The 11,508-nt window shown below is 54.3% G+C and overlaps 1 long non-coding RNA gene across 1 annotated transcript; it reads right to left on the bottom strand.

Moving 5' to 3' along the window:
- Window positions 1-141: 141 nt before the first annotated feature.
- LOC116863174 lies at window positions 142-5,668 on the bottom strand. Its single transcript, XR_004381777.1, has 3 exons — window positions 5,581-5,668; window positions 4,985-5,080; window positions 142-219 (listed from the first exon to the last, which is right to left on the bottom strand). It is a non-coding gene; the product is annotated as an uncharacterized LOC116863174 (long non-coding RNA).
- Window positions 5,669-11,508: the final 5,840 nt, after the last annotated feature.

The following is an 11,508-nucleotide window of genomic DNA, read 5'->3' as shown; positions in this document are numbered from 1 at the left end:
TCCCCCTGGAGCTCTTACAGCCCCCACTGCCTGAGCACCCCCCCCCCCAGGGCCATGCAGCCTTCCAGTTGAGTGGGAAGAGCAGGCAGGAATCTTGTGTTTTGGAGGGCCTCCTGTGTGCTGTGCTGTGTCGCTTACCTTCCTGACTTACTTCACCGAAGCCTTCCCAACCTGCTCAGGTCCTTACAGCAGACCCTGTCATCCCCACTTGTCCAGAACCTGGCGGAAGAGAAAGGCTGGGCTGAGGGAGGGTAGGGAACTTTTCTGGGGCTGCATAGGGGCAGAGCTCAGGACATGTCCTCAGTCTTCCAAGTGGAGCTCCAAGTTCTTGCCTGTGCCACCCTGCCCAGGATCTCCAGCATCAGAGGGCAGTGTCAGGCTGAAATGGGCAGACATCAGAGCCAGAAGCAGACTCAGAGACCATTTCCTATGGCCCTTTCTCGTACCGTTGGAGGCTGTGACCTGGAGGAGGCAATGGGCTCACTCAGGGTTCCACAGCAAGTCATTCCAGGTGCCATGCAAGGTGCTAGGCGCTAGGGGACACAGAGCACAAAAATGACAAGATGCTGGTCTCATGGAGCTCTTACTGATGGAGCCCAGCAGGGCCTTTGGGGTTCCCATAAGGGAAGTATGGTGGCCTCTCATGACACAGAGCAGCCCCTCACCCAGAAGGCTTCCTGGACGAGGTGGTTTCTGAGAATGGAATGGTCACTGGTAACAGGCAGAGAAGGAGTGCTCCAAGAGCTGGAGTGTTGTTCTCCATTCTCTGCCCCTCACGGAACCACTGGAGGGAATTACCAGCTTAGAGTTGCCAGGTAAAATACAAGATGTCCAGTAAATTTAAGTTTCAGATAAACAAAGAAAAATTATTTAGCATAAGTATGTCCCATGTAACATTTAGGATATACTTGTACTAAAAAAATGATTCATTGTTGGGGCACCTGGTTGGCTCAGTCTGGTAAGCGTCTGCCTTTGGCTCCAGTCATGATCCTGGGGTTCTGGGATCCAGCCCTGAATCTCATTGGGCTCCCTGCTCAGCAGGGAGTTGCTTCTCCCTCTCCCTCTGCCTGCTGCTCCCGCTGCTTGTGCTCTCTCTCTCTCAGATAAATAAATAAAATCTTTAAAAAAAATTATCCATTGCTTATCTGAAATTCAAATTCAATGGAGAGTCCTGTATTTTTTATTTGCCACATCTGGCAACTTAACCTGGCTGTGCGCTGGGGAGATGGGGTGGGAGGGTCTGAGGCTGGAGGGGTGGGGGGGGGGGCGCACCAGGGCGAGAAGGTGGAGACTCAGGAGATTGAGTCTGGATGGAGTTAAGAGGAGGAAGGAAGAGGCAAGGCTAACCCCCTGCCATCTGAGCAATCAAGTCGGGGCATGGAGGTGGCAGCCCCAGGGAGGATGGTGGGAGAGAGGGAGCATGGTGAGTTTAGTTACTGATAGTTATGGCTGAGACTCTCAGGGCCCTCCTAATAGAAATGTCCAGGTGGCATCATGGCTAAGGTGCCACTGGCAGATTCCAGTGGGGAGAAGAGAAGGGGCTGATATGGACCAGTGGCTCCCCTCGCATACCCCACCACAGGGCTCAGTTGTGACTCAGGGCTCAGGAAGGGGGTGGGGGAACCCGACGCAACTGGTTCTGGTCCCTGGCAGTACCACCCCAGGTCTACCTCTGCTAGGCATCAAGGACTGGAATTTGACTTTATCTTCCCAAAGGTCACCTTGCCCACAGCCCTGCCCTGGGGGGGGCGGGGTGGAGACGACATTCCTCACATTCCCTCCCAGGAGGTGGCTTGTCCAGGTTTCCAACCATCCTCAGCAACTCTTGGCAGGCCTTACTGAAGGCCTACTACGCATCCCTGGGGTCTGGGCTTGGGGGTCTGACCAGCCTATATTTGAATTCTGACTTTGCCTCCCACCAGCTGGGCGATCCTGGAGCCAGTGACCTCTCCTTCTTGAGCCACCCGGTCCCTGTCCTCACTCGTAAATGGGGGATCATTCTGACAGGAGTGTTAAGTGATCATGTCTTTATATTTTTATTTTCATTTTTTAAAGGTTTTATTTATTTATTCGACAGAGAGAGACACAGCGAGAGAGGGAATACAGGAGAGAGAGGGAGTGGGAGAGGGAGAAGCAGGCTTCCCGCGGAGCAGGCAGCCTGATGTGGGGCTCCACCCCAGGACCCCAGGATCATGACCTGAACGGGAGGCAGATGCCCAAGGACTGAGGCACCCAGGCGCTTTCGTCATGTCTTTTAAAGCATCACCTCAGCCCTTGTCTTTCAGCAGTGCTCTTAATACTGACTCCTCCTTTGCCTTGAGCCTCAGTGTCCTCGTTTTAAAGAATAATGTAGGGGCGCCTGGGTGGCTCAGTGGGTTAAGCATCTGCCTTCGGCTCTGGTTATGATCTCAGGGTCCTGGGATCAAGGCCCTTGCAAGGCCCAGGAGGGGCTCCCTGCTCAGAGGGAAGTCTGCTCCTCCTTCTGCCCTTCCCCCTGCTCATGCTTTATCTCTCTCTCTCTCCCTCTCAAATAAATAAATAAAATCTTTAAAAAAAGAAAAAGAATGATGTAACCTGTCATGTCAAGCCAGGGACGGGCATGGATGGACTGTGATGGCCCACAAAGTAGCTGTATGGGGGCCCCAGAACCCCATACTTCTCAGGTCCAGCAGAGTCTGAGGTGACCTTGGCCAGGGTCAGGCAGGGAGCAGGCAGATGGAGGCTGCAGGCTCCATGGTGTGGCTGCCGGGAAGTGACAGGCTGGCCAGAGGGCCTGGTGGCAAAGGCTGAAAACAGAAGCAGGGGAGCCCACAGACCTGGGCAGCCAGACCTCTGCTCTGGCTCTGTTATCTCGGGTTCCCCTATGCCTGCCTCCAGTCCCACCCCTCCTCCCAGGTGTGGGATACACAGGGCCAAGGGGACAACCACCTGGAGCCCAAGTTTATCATTCTTTTTTTTTTTTTTAAAGATTTTATTTATGTATTTGACAGACAGAGATCACAAGTAGGCAGAGAGGCAGGCAGAGAGGGAGAGAGGAGGAAGCAGGCTTGCCACTGAGAAGAGAGCCCGATGCGGGGCTCGATCCCAGGACCCTGAGATCATGACCTGAGCCAAAGGCAGAGGCTTTAACCCACTGAGCCACCCAGGCGCCCCCCAAGTTTATCATTCTTGATTCTACTCCAAGAGCCTGGTATCTGGAATTCCCTGCCCAAAGGGCTCTGAGACCACTCCCAAGACCTGGGTCTATTCTCTGGGGGCTCTGCTGCAACCTTAGGCCTGCAGGATGGACAAGGAAGGAGCTTGGACATGGGGCCTGCACATAAGGACTTCTGGAGAGAAGGAAGAACCTGGCAAGGGGATTGCCATTTGAACTCTTGCCCCAGGGTGCAAATATGAGGGGTGGGCCACCCCATGGAAGGACCAGGGTCAGAGGAGTCCCAGCACAGTAGTTGGAGGCTTTAGTTCAATGATGGGCCAATTTTACCTGCAGATTCTCAGACCCACCCATGGAAATTCATATTCTTGGGCTTTGGAGAAGATTCTAGAATTTGCATATTTAGTAAGGATGGCCAGAGACCATGTAGGGAGCTTTGTGCCCAGCACCCCATTCCCCATTTAATACCTTTTACTTTTAATTTAATTCTTATTGTTTAAGATTTTAATTTTATTTATTTTTTTTAAAGATTTTATTTATTTATTTGAGAGAAAGAGAGAGTGAGAAAGAGCACGAAGAGTGGGAGGGGTAGAAGGAGCAGCAGATTCCCTGCTGAGCAGGGAGCCCAACTCAGGACTTGATCTCAGGACCCCAGGACTGTGACCTGAGCTGAAGGCAGACGCTTAACTGAATGAGCCACCCAGGTGCCCCTTAAGATTCTGTTTTTTAAGTAATTTCCGCATGCCACGTGGGGCTTGAACACATAGCCCCGAGATCAAGATTTGCATGCTCCACTGACTGAGCCAGCTAGGTGACCCCTATTTAATTCTTACAATAACCCTACAAGGTAGGTAGCTGGGAGGAAACTGAGGCAAGGTGAGAAGACTTGCTAAAGGGGGCGCCTGGGTGGCTCAGTGGGTTAAGCATCTGCCTTCAGCTCAGGTCACGGTCCCAGGGTCCTGGGATTGAGCCCTGCATTGGGCTCCCTGCTCAGCAGGAAGCCTGCTTCTCCCTCTCCCGTCCCTCTCTGCTGAAGTTCCTCTCTTGCTGTGTCTCTCTCTTTGTCAAAATAAATAAATAAAATCTTAAAAAAAAAAACAAGGGGTGCCTGGGTGGCTCAGTGGGTTTAGCTCAGGTCATGATCCCAGGGTCCTGGGAACAGCCCCGCATCGGGCTCAGCGGGGAGCCTGCTTCCTCCTCTCTCTCTGCCTGCCTCTCTGCCTACTTGAGATCTCTGCCTGTCAAATAAATAAATAAAATCTTTAAAAAACAAAATAAAACAAAACAAAACGAAGACTTGCCTAAGCCCTCCCAGCTGGCAATGGACAGAGCTAGGACTGGTCAGCACTTGCACTCTCCTGCCTGTCCCTCATCCCCAAACTCCAAAACCTCAGTGATAAAGGCCCAAAGACAATTTGGGTCAGAAGTCATTTGGACATATTCTACTTGGTTCCAGGAAAACAAAGCTTAGAATCCAATTGTGAAGCATAAATCCTCTTCTCTGGTCTGGTGAGGTCCCCACCCTCTGCTGACTCTGGGGCAGTTCTCAGACCCTGGCAAGATCTGTTAACCTCCAGTCATCCATGTCCCCAGGGCGATCTCTCCAGCCCAGGTCTCCAGGTCTCTTGGCTCCAAACTCAAGTGTTCTCAAGCTGAGGAGCACCTCCCATCCCCAGACTTGCCCCTCTTCTGGCCCTGCCACACTCTCAGTGCTCAAGTCTGAGTGTGCCCATCCTCAGCTCCCCCTCCAGCTACTTCCAGCCCATAGGTCACCTTTCTGCCGGGTCTACTTCCTTAATAGCCATGAATCTGTCCCCATCTCCCATTGACCTTGCATCTCCCCTCATTCGGGTTCAGGCTTCAGCATCTCCCAAAAAGACCACCGGCTCCTCCAAGCCACTGCATATATGGCATCTAGAATGATCTCTAGAAAACAAGGGACAACAGGTCATGCCTCTGTTCACAACTCTACAGCGACTCCTGTCTCAGTGCCCTTTGACTAAAAGCCAAGTTTTTCTCTACTCTCCAGGAACACTAAGGGGCTTTGAAAGTCTCCGTTACACCCACCCCTCCCCTCCCCTGCGTTATTTTTTCACGTCTATGTCTATGTCTTCACTGCTGCTGTTCCCTCTTCCCTTGGGTTTCCTGGCTAACAGCTACTTCCTCAGATTCCAGCAGCACCGCCTCCTGCAGGAAGCCACCCCTGCTGCACCCAGGCTGGGTCAGGACCCCTGCTGGGGCTGCCAAGGCTCTCTTGCAGCACCTGCCACCTGCACTCATAATAATAGCTGATATTTATTGAGTGTTGACTCCATGTATTTTTCTATATTGACCCACTTAACCTTCACAAGCACCCTATGAGACAGGTTCTATGATCATCTCCAATTTCAGGTGGGTAAAAGGTTAAGTAAATTGCCCCACACTACCTGGGGATCTGCAACCACAGTGGCTGGCTCCAGAAAGCTGGCCTCTAATCCTGAGATGCCGCCTGCTGCTGTATTGGGTGCACCTTCGGGGGGGGGGGGGGGGGGGGGGGGGGGATGGGGTTTGTGTGGCACATCCTGGATGGTCCTTCTAGGGCGGCTTCAGCCCCATCAGGATGAACCCAGCGGCTAGCCCAGGTGCTGGCATGGGTAGACGCCTGACGCCTGGCGCTTCTGCCCTAGTCTCAGACCTCTGTGGGGCTGTGAGGGCCCCCGGCGACCAGGGCGTCGGGCGGCCCAGCTGGGGCGGGCTTGGGGCCAGATGGGCTGTACGGCGGCAGGGAGGCCAGGGCGGCCGGCCCGGGCCGGGCGTTGCCAGGGGGGGGGGGGGGGGGGGGGCGGCAGTCCCGCCCCCGTGGGCGGGGGAGCAGGTGGCGGGACGGTGCGCCGGCTGGGGGAGGGGCCGGAAGGGGCCCACGGGGGCCGCGGCTGGAGGGGCGCGCCCTGGGCTTCTCCTCCTCCTCCCTACCTCTCTGCTCCCGCTGCTCCCTTGACGATTCAGGCTCTGCCTCGGAGCTTCAAGTTAGGGCCCCGTCCTGGCCTCGGCTTCCCATCCCTGTACATCTGGTGCATATAACTTCCTCTGCTCTCTCCCTCTTAGCCTCAGTTTCCCCGACTGTGCAAAGGAGGAGTTGGGCTAGGAGATTTTCTTTTCTTTTCTTCCTTCCTTCCTTCCTTCCTTCCTTCCTTCCTTCCTTCCTTCCTTTCTTTCTTTCTTTCAAGATTTTATTTATTTGACAGAGATCACAAGTAGGCAGAGAGGCAGGCAGGAGTGTGGGGGGGGAGCAGGCTCCCGGCTGAGCAGAGAGCCCGATGGGGGCCTGGATTCCAGGACCCTAGGATCATGACCCCAGCGGAAGGCAGAGGCTTTAACCGACTGAGCCACCCAGGGACCCCAGGCCAGGAGATTTTCATGCACGCTTCAGCGCACATAGTTTTTATGGCTCTGGGATAGGCCCGGGAGGATTCAGGGTTGGGTAATTTCTCATCCTCTTCTTAGATGTAGGTGAGGTAAGTTCTCATCAAATGACGCCCTTCCTAGGACCCAGATGAGGGGAATGTCGGAAATAGAAGAGCTGACGGAGCTGCATCCCCCCCCCCCCCCTCCACACCCCTCTATCCCCAACCCTTCCACCCTCTCCCCGCCCACTTCGAACCCAAGCGTCCCCATTATACAGAGCAGGCAACGGAAGCCCAGAGAGGGTGAGGAACCTGTTAGGGTTACACAGCGAGTCGCAGGCGGAGGTAGGGCGGTGAGAAACTAGGTCTTAGCTTCCCAATGCTCCACCCATCACCTGCTGCCTTGGAACCCAAACCGGTGTCAGGGTGGGGGGAGGGGCAAGGTGCTGTTGGGGGGAAACATAGGTCCCCACTCTGTGCTCTGCCAGCGCCCCCTGCCAAGATGGCGGGAAGGCTGCCTGTGAGCGCAGACCTGAGGTGCGGGCTCCGTGTGTGCAGCAGAGACCCCCATGGTTGGTCCCGCCACCACTCACTGCCCTCATGGTCTGCCCCAGACCACTGCATCGCAGTCCCAGCCCTGCAAAGAAGGTGTGGAGGTTGTGGCCTCTCTCCACTGACCCCGCCCATGGTAAATGTTGAGCTGGGACCCCAGCCAGCAGTGTGGCCCCAGAGATGGGCCTCCACACCTCCCCAGACCCCAGTCGTCTCTCAGGGAGGCCCTGCTTTCCTCAGGAATAAAGCCCCTTCCTTCTCCACCCTTTCTGAGCGCTCAAAGCCTCAGCCAGGGATGGGGGTTGTCGGAAAGGACTGGGCTTGCTTCTCTCCCTTCAGGCAGGAGTTGCTGCTTTGGTTCCCAGCTGATGGTGGTGGAAGGTGGCTCTGGCTGGGGGTGGGGGTGGGGAGGGGAGCTGGGCAGAGGCAGGGTCTGTGCCTTTAAGGTACAGCTTGCTGCTGGAGTGCCACACACACACACACACACACACACACACACACACACCCCACACAGTCTCCTAGCACACAGTCACGCAGTCACACAGCCCCCCCCCACACACTTCAGGCTCTGTTCCTCTCTCTCTCTCTCTCTCTCTCTGTCACCCTCTCTCTCCACAGGCACATGCACACTCCCAGGCTCTGTTCTCTCTCCCTCCCTCTCCCTCTCTCCACACAGGCATCCACATTCGGTCACACACACACAGAAGCATCCACACTCTCTGCTTTCCCTCCCGCCTCTCTCCCCAAGGTCTAGTTTTAAAAAACATGGGCTTGGGGAGGAAGGGCAAGGGCAAGGAGTTCTGACCTAGAAAATGGGCCCTGCCTCCTCTCCCTCCCCAGCCCAGGAAAGGGGGCTTATTTCTCAATTTGGTATCTCTGCCCTGGGTCAAGGTTACAGAGAGAAATGAAGAACCCAGGCAGGATGAGAGTCAGCCTCTTGGAGAGGGAGGGAAGGGGGCTGCTTGGCCATGGGCCCAGCCTATTGGCCAGGAACCCAGGAAACAGGGGGGCCTCTCCTTCCCCTACTCACTCAAAGCAAACTCACTTCTAACACAAAAGAAGCAGGTTTAGGGACAAAGTTATGTGGGTGGCTTAGCCACAGAGGTATGAACCATCTGACTTTTTAACCAGGTGACTTACAGTAAAGGGGCCCTTGACCCTTTTCAGGTCATTTTACACCTTTAGTCAAATCCTGGATTAGAATTCTTACCAAAGCTTGGGAAGAGAAGTCCTTTTTTAAAAATCTTAAAATGTTGCTTGCTGTAGCTCCACGTTGAGGCTGGGAGTTCTCTGCCTAAGTGACTCTCAGCCTCTCATCTCAATGTACTCTGACTGTTTGTGGGGAGCTCCTAGTCACCCTTCAAAGCCCAACTCAAAGTTCCCTCAACTAGAGGGCTCTCCCTGTGTCATTCCGGGCAGAATGAGTTCCCATTTAGCCCTGGGCATCTGGGCTTTCTACACTTTCTACAGTTCTAACACTTCCATGATTTAACAGGCAAGTGTGTACCTGAGCTGTGGATGGTGCTTTTCTCACTTCTTCTCATTTATTCATCACCCCCATCTGCTTCTGTGGTGGGGATTAGGATCCCCCTTTAAGAGGTGTCAGTACTCCAGTTCAGCTACATCAGTTGAACAGATCAACAGGATTTGAATCCACATCTGCTGGGTGTTGGCTCTTGGCCTTTCCCCTGTCACTCACTATTCTTCACAGGCACTAGTCTTCACAGTCCCCTGCAGGGGACTCAACAGAGGAAGAGCAGGTCTGCGAAAGGAACTGATGTCACCACAGGGACACGAAAATGTACCCTTTTCAATGCAGCAAAGCTTTCCCAGGCATCTCCCTGCTGCAGACCCTGTGTTGGGTGCTGGGGTAGAGAGACAAAATAGACACTGTCTTCTTCCGTCCTTGGGGACAACAGGTGCACAAACAGGCTGTGATGACCTAGGGTGGTTGGGGCTGGGATGATAAGGAGGCTGGGATCCCACAGGAGGCCCTGGCTCAGACTGGAGAGGTTGAGAAGGGGCTCCCCAGAAATGGTGATGAGGGGGCTTGAAGCCAGGGTAGGAACCAGCCGGGTAGACAGGGCACGTGGAAAGACAGATTGGGGATGCCACAAAAGAGTCTTGAGTGCCACACAATCAATAAATAAAATCTTGGGGTGCCTGGGTGGCTCAGTTGTTCGATGCCACACAAGGAGGCTCACCCTTCTCCCAGGGGTGAAGGGGATCCCCACGGGTCTTTGGCTTCACTGGCCCCACACCCCCAAGGGCTGCGAGGTCAGACATTCTGCTGAGGACCCTCCTGACAGCTGGTCTGGACTCTGGGGGTGTGGGAGTCCCAGGGTCCCCTCCAAGAGCTCCCCCAGAATCAGGAGAAGGAGGTTGACAATGGCTCAAGACGGGTCACCGCAGCCTGGGTTTCCTTCCCATCCCCACCTTCATGAGGGGGCAGGGGGAGGTTGCCAAGGCACTACATTTGGTATTGAAGTTCAATGAGGAAAATTCCTTGGCCAGCAGCATTGATTCCAACATGAAATGACTGGTGAAATTCTTACCTTCCCCGCTTTTAAATAAAAAGATGAACAAAAATAATAATAATAATAAAAAAAGATGAAAATGAACAACAGCACTGAGACCTTAGGTCACTTTCCTAGAAGAATGGTTGTTGTTAGACCCACGAGTCTGAGGTGCCCCACCCAGGATTTCCCTAATGTCCAGTCATTGGTACCCCTCCACGCTTTCTGCTGTATCTCCCGACCTCATCTGCTTAGTGGTTTTCTTTGAATTAACTCACTTTTACAAAACTTTAACAAAAGAAACTGTGTCTGTACTCTAAATGTGTTGGCTTTCCAAAAAATAGAAGGTAACTATAAAAGTAAATTCAATGAAAACAAAGCAATTCTAGCTTAGATACTCTTGCTTGCTAGGAGGCCCCTCCCTCTTTGCCATCATGGGAGATGGGCGAATGTTAGAGAGGTGTTAAATACATACCAGCTTCACGCTGGCCCTGTCTCCTTCTTGACTTCAGCTGAAGCAATAACTTCCTTGAGATGAGCTTGAGGTCCCGTGTGCTGCACAGCTGGGTCTGGGCACCATCCGGGTCAGTGTGCCTGACCTAAACTTTGAGAGACTCGGTGTCAGTGGAAGCCCTTTGGTCCAGAGAAAGAGGAGACATAGCCAAGGTCATTCAGTAAGGAAGTAGCCAACAGGAGCCAAGGATCCAGGATTTTGACCCAGGGTGGGGCTGCTTGAAGGGGGTGGGGGTGGGGGGTGAGGCAAGCCTGGCCCAGGAGAGCGAACCCTGGGTTGTGACACCCGAGGCTCAGTGTCGCTATTGTCCATCTAGATGTCCCTGAGCATGGGCTAACATGGCTCTGAGCCTCAGGTTCCCCCATCTGTGTGGGAGATCTCTACCCCCTCATGCAAGTCCTAGAGCTCTGTGATTCCTTCCCAGAAGACAGAAACCCCTCAGGACCTCCCCATAGCTGACAGGCTCACTCCCACCCCCGCCTGGGCGGTATGACCCCTGCTCCCCCTCCAGCTCCTCCCCTTCCCGTCCAGCCATAGCCATCTGCTGAGCACAGTCCCTGGACCATCGTAGGCACACGCCATCGATATTTGTTGAAGGAGTGAATCAGTGAATACTTTGCTGCCTCATCTATGCATCAGCTGGTCCCTTTGCTTGGAATCCCCTTTCTTCCTTTCTCCGTCTCTCAGCTTGGATTCATTTGCTAAAACCCTGCTTAGATGCACCCCCTTCCCTAAGAAGCTCTCCCTGAAATTTCCCAGAAGAGTTCATTACTCATTAGTTCAACAGATGACTATTAGTGCTTCCTGTGTGCCAGGGATGGGGCTGGGGGCTGGGGGAGACCTGCAGGAAAGAGACAGAGGAGGGTCCTCCCCTCCTGATCTTCCCCTCTTCTGAGTCCCCCAGGGCTCATGCTGCTGCTCTCATGCTGGCCTCCCGGAAGCCTTGCTGTTATTTGTACCTGTGACTCCTGGACTGTGAGTGAGCTCTCCTGTTCGGTCACTGGGGGCCCCAGAGCCCAGCCCTCTGGGCTAGGCAAGCAGTAGGTTGCCTTGCCAGGCACCAGGCCCCACTCCCCACCCCCAGAGCTGGAATTCATAGAACAATGTGAGCATCAACAGAAGTGACACTGGCCGCCATGGACGGAGGGATGGAGAGCCTACTGTGTGCCAGGCACCTAACCCACGGAGAGCATGCTGTTGAGTCGGTGACTGGGACCTGGGACTCAGGCTGGACCCTGTGGGCCAGGCTTCTTCCCCTGTGGGCCCCTCAGCCCTCCGGGAGCCTCTTCCCGAGGCCAGATTCCAGGAGCCTCCTCATTCTCAGCCCTGCTCTGCACACCCCCATCCCCCTCAGCACTGGCCTGGCTTCCTGGAATTTGTCCTCCTAAT

The sequence above is a fragment of the Lontra canadensis genome, unplaced genomic scaffold, assembly GCF_010015895.1.
Source record: "Lontra canadensis isolate GAN:19392208 unplaced genomic scaffold, GSC_riverotter_1.0 scaffold653, whole genome shotgun sequence".
Taxonomy (NCBI): domain Eukaryota; kingdom Metazoa; phylum Chordata; class Mammalia; order Carnivora; family Mustelidae; genus Lontra; species Lontra canadensis.
Note: the sequence above shows the minus strand (reverse complement) of the source record. Positions and strands in the feature narration are given on the sequence as shown.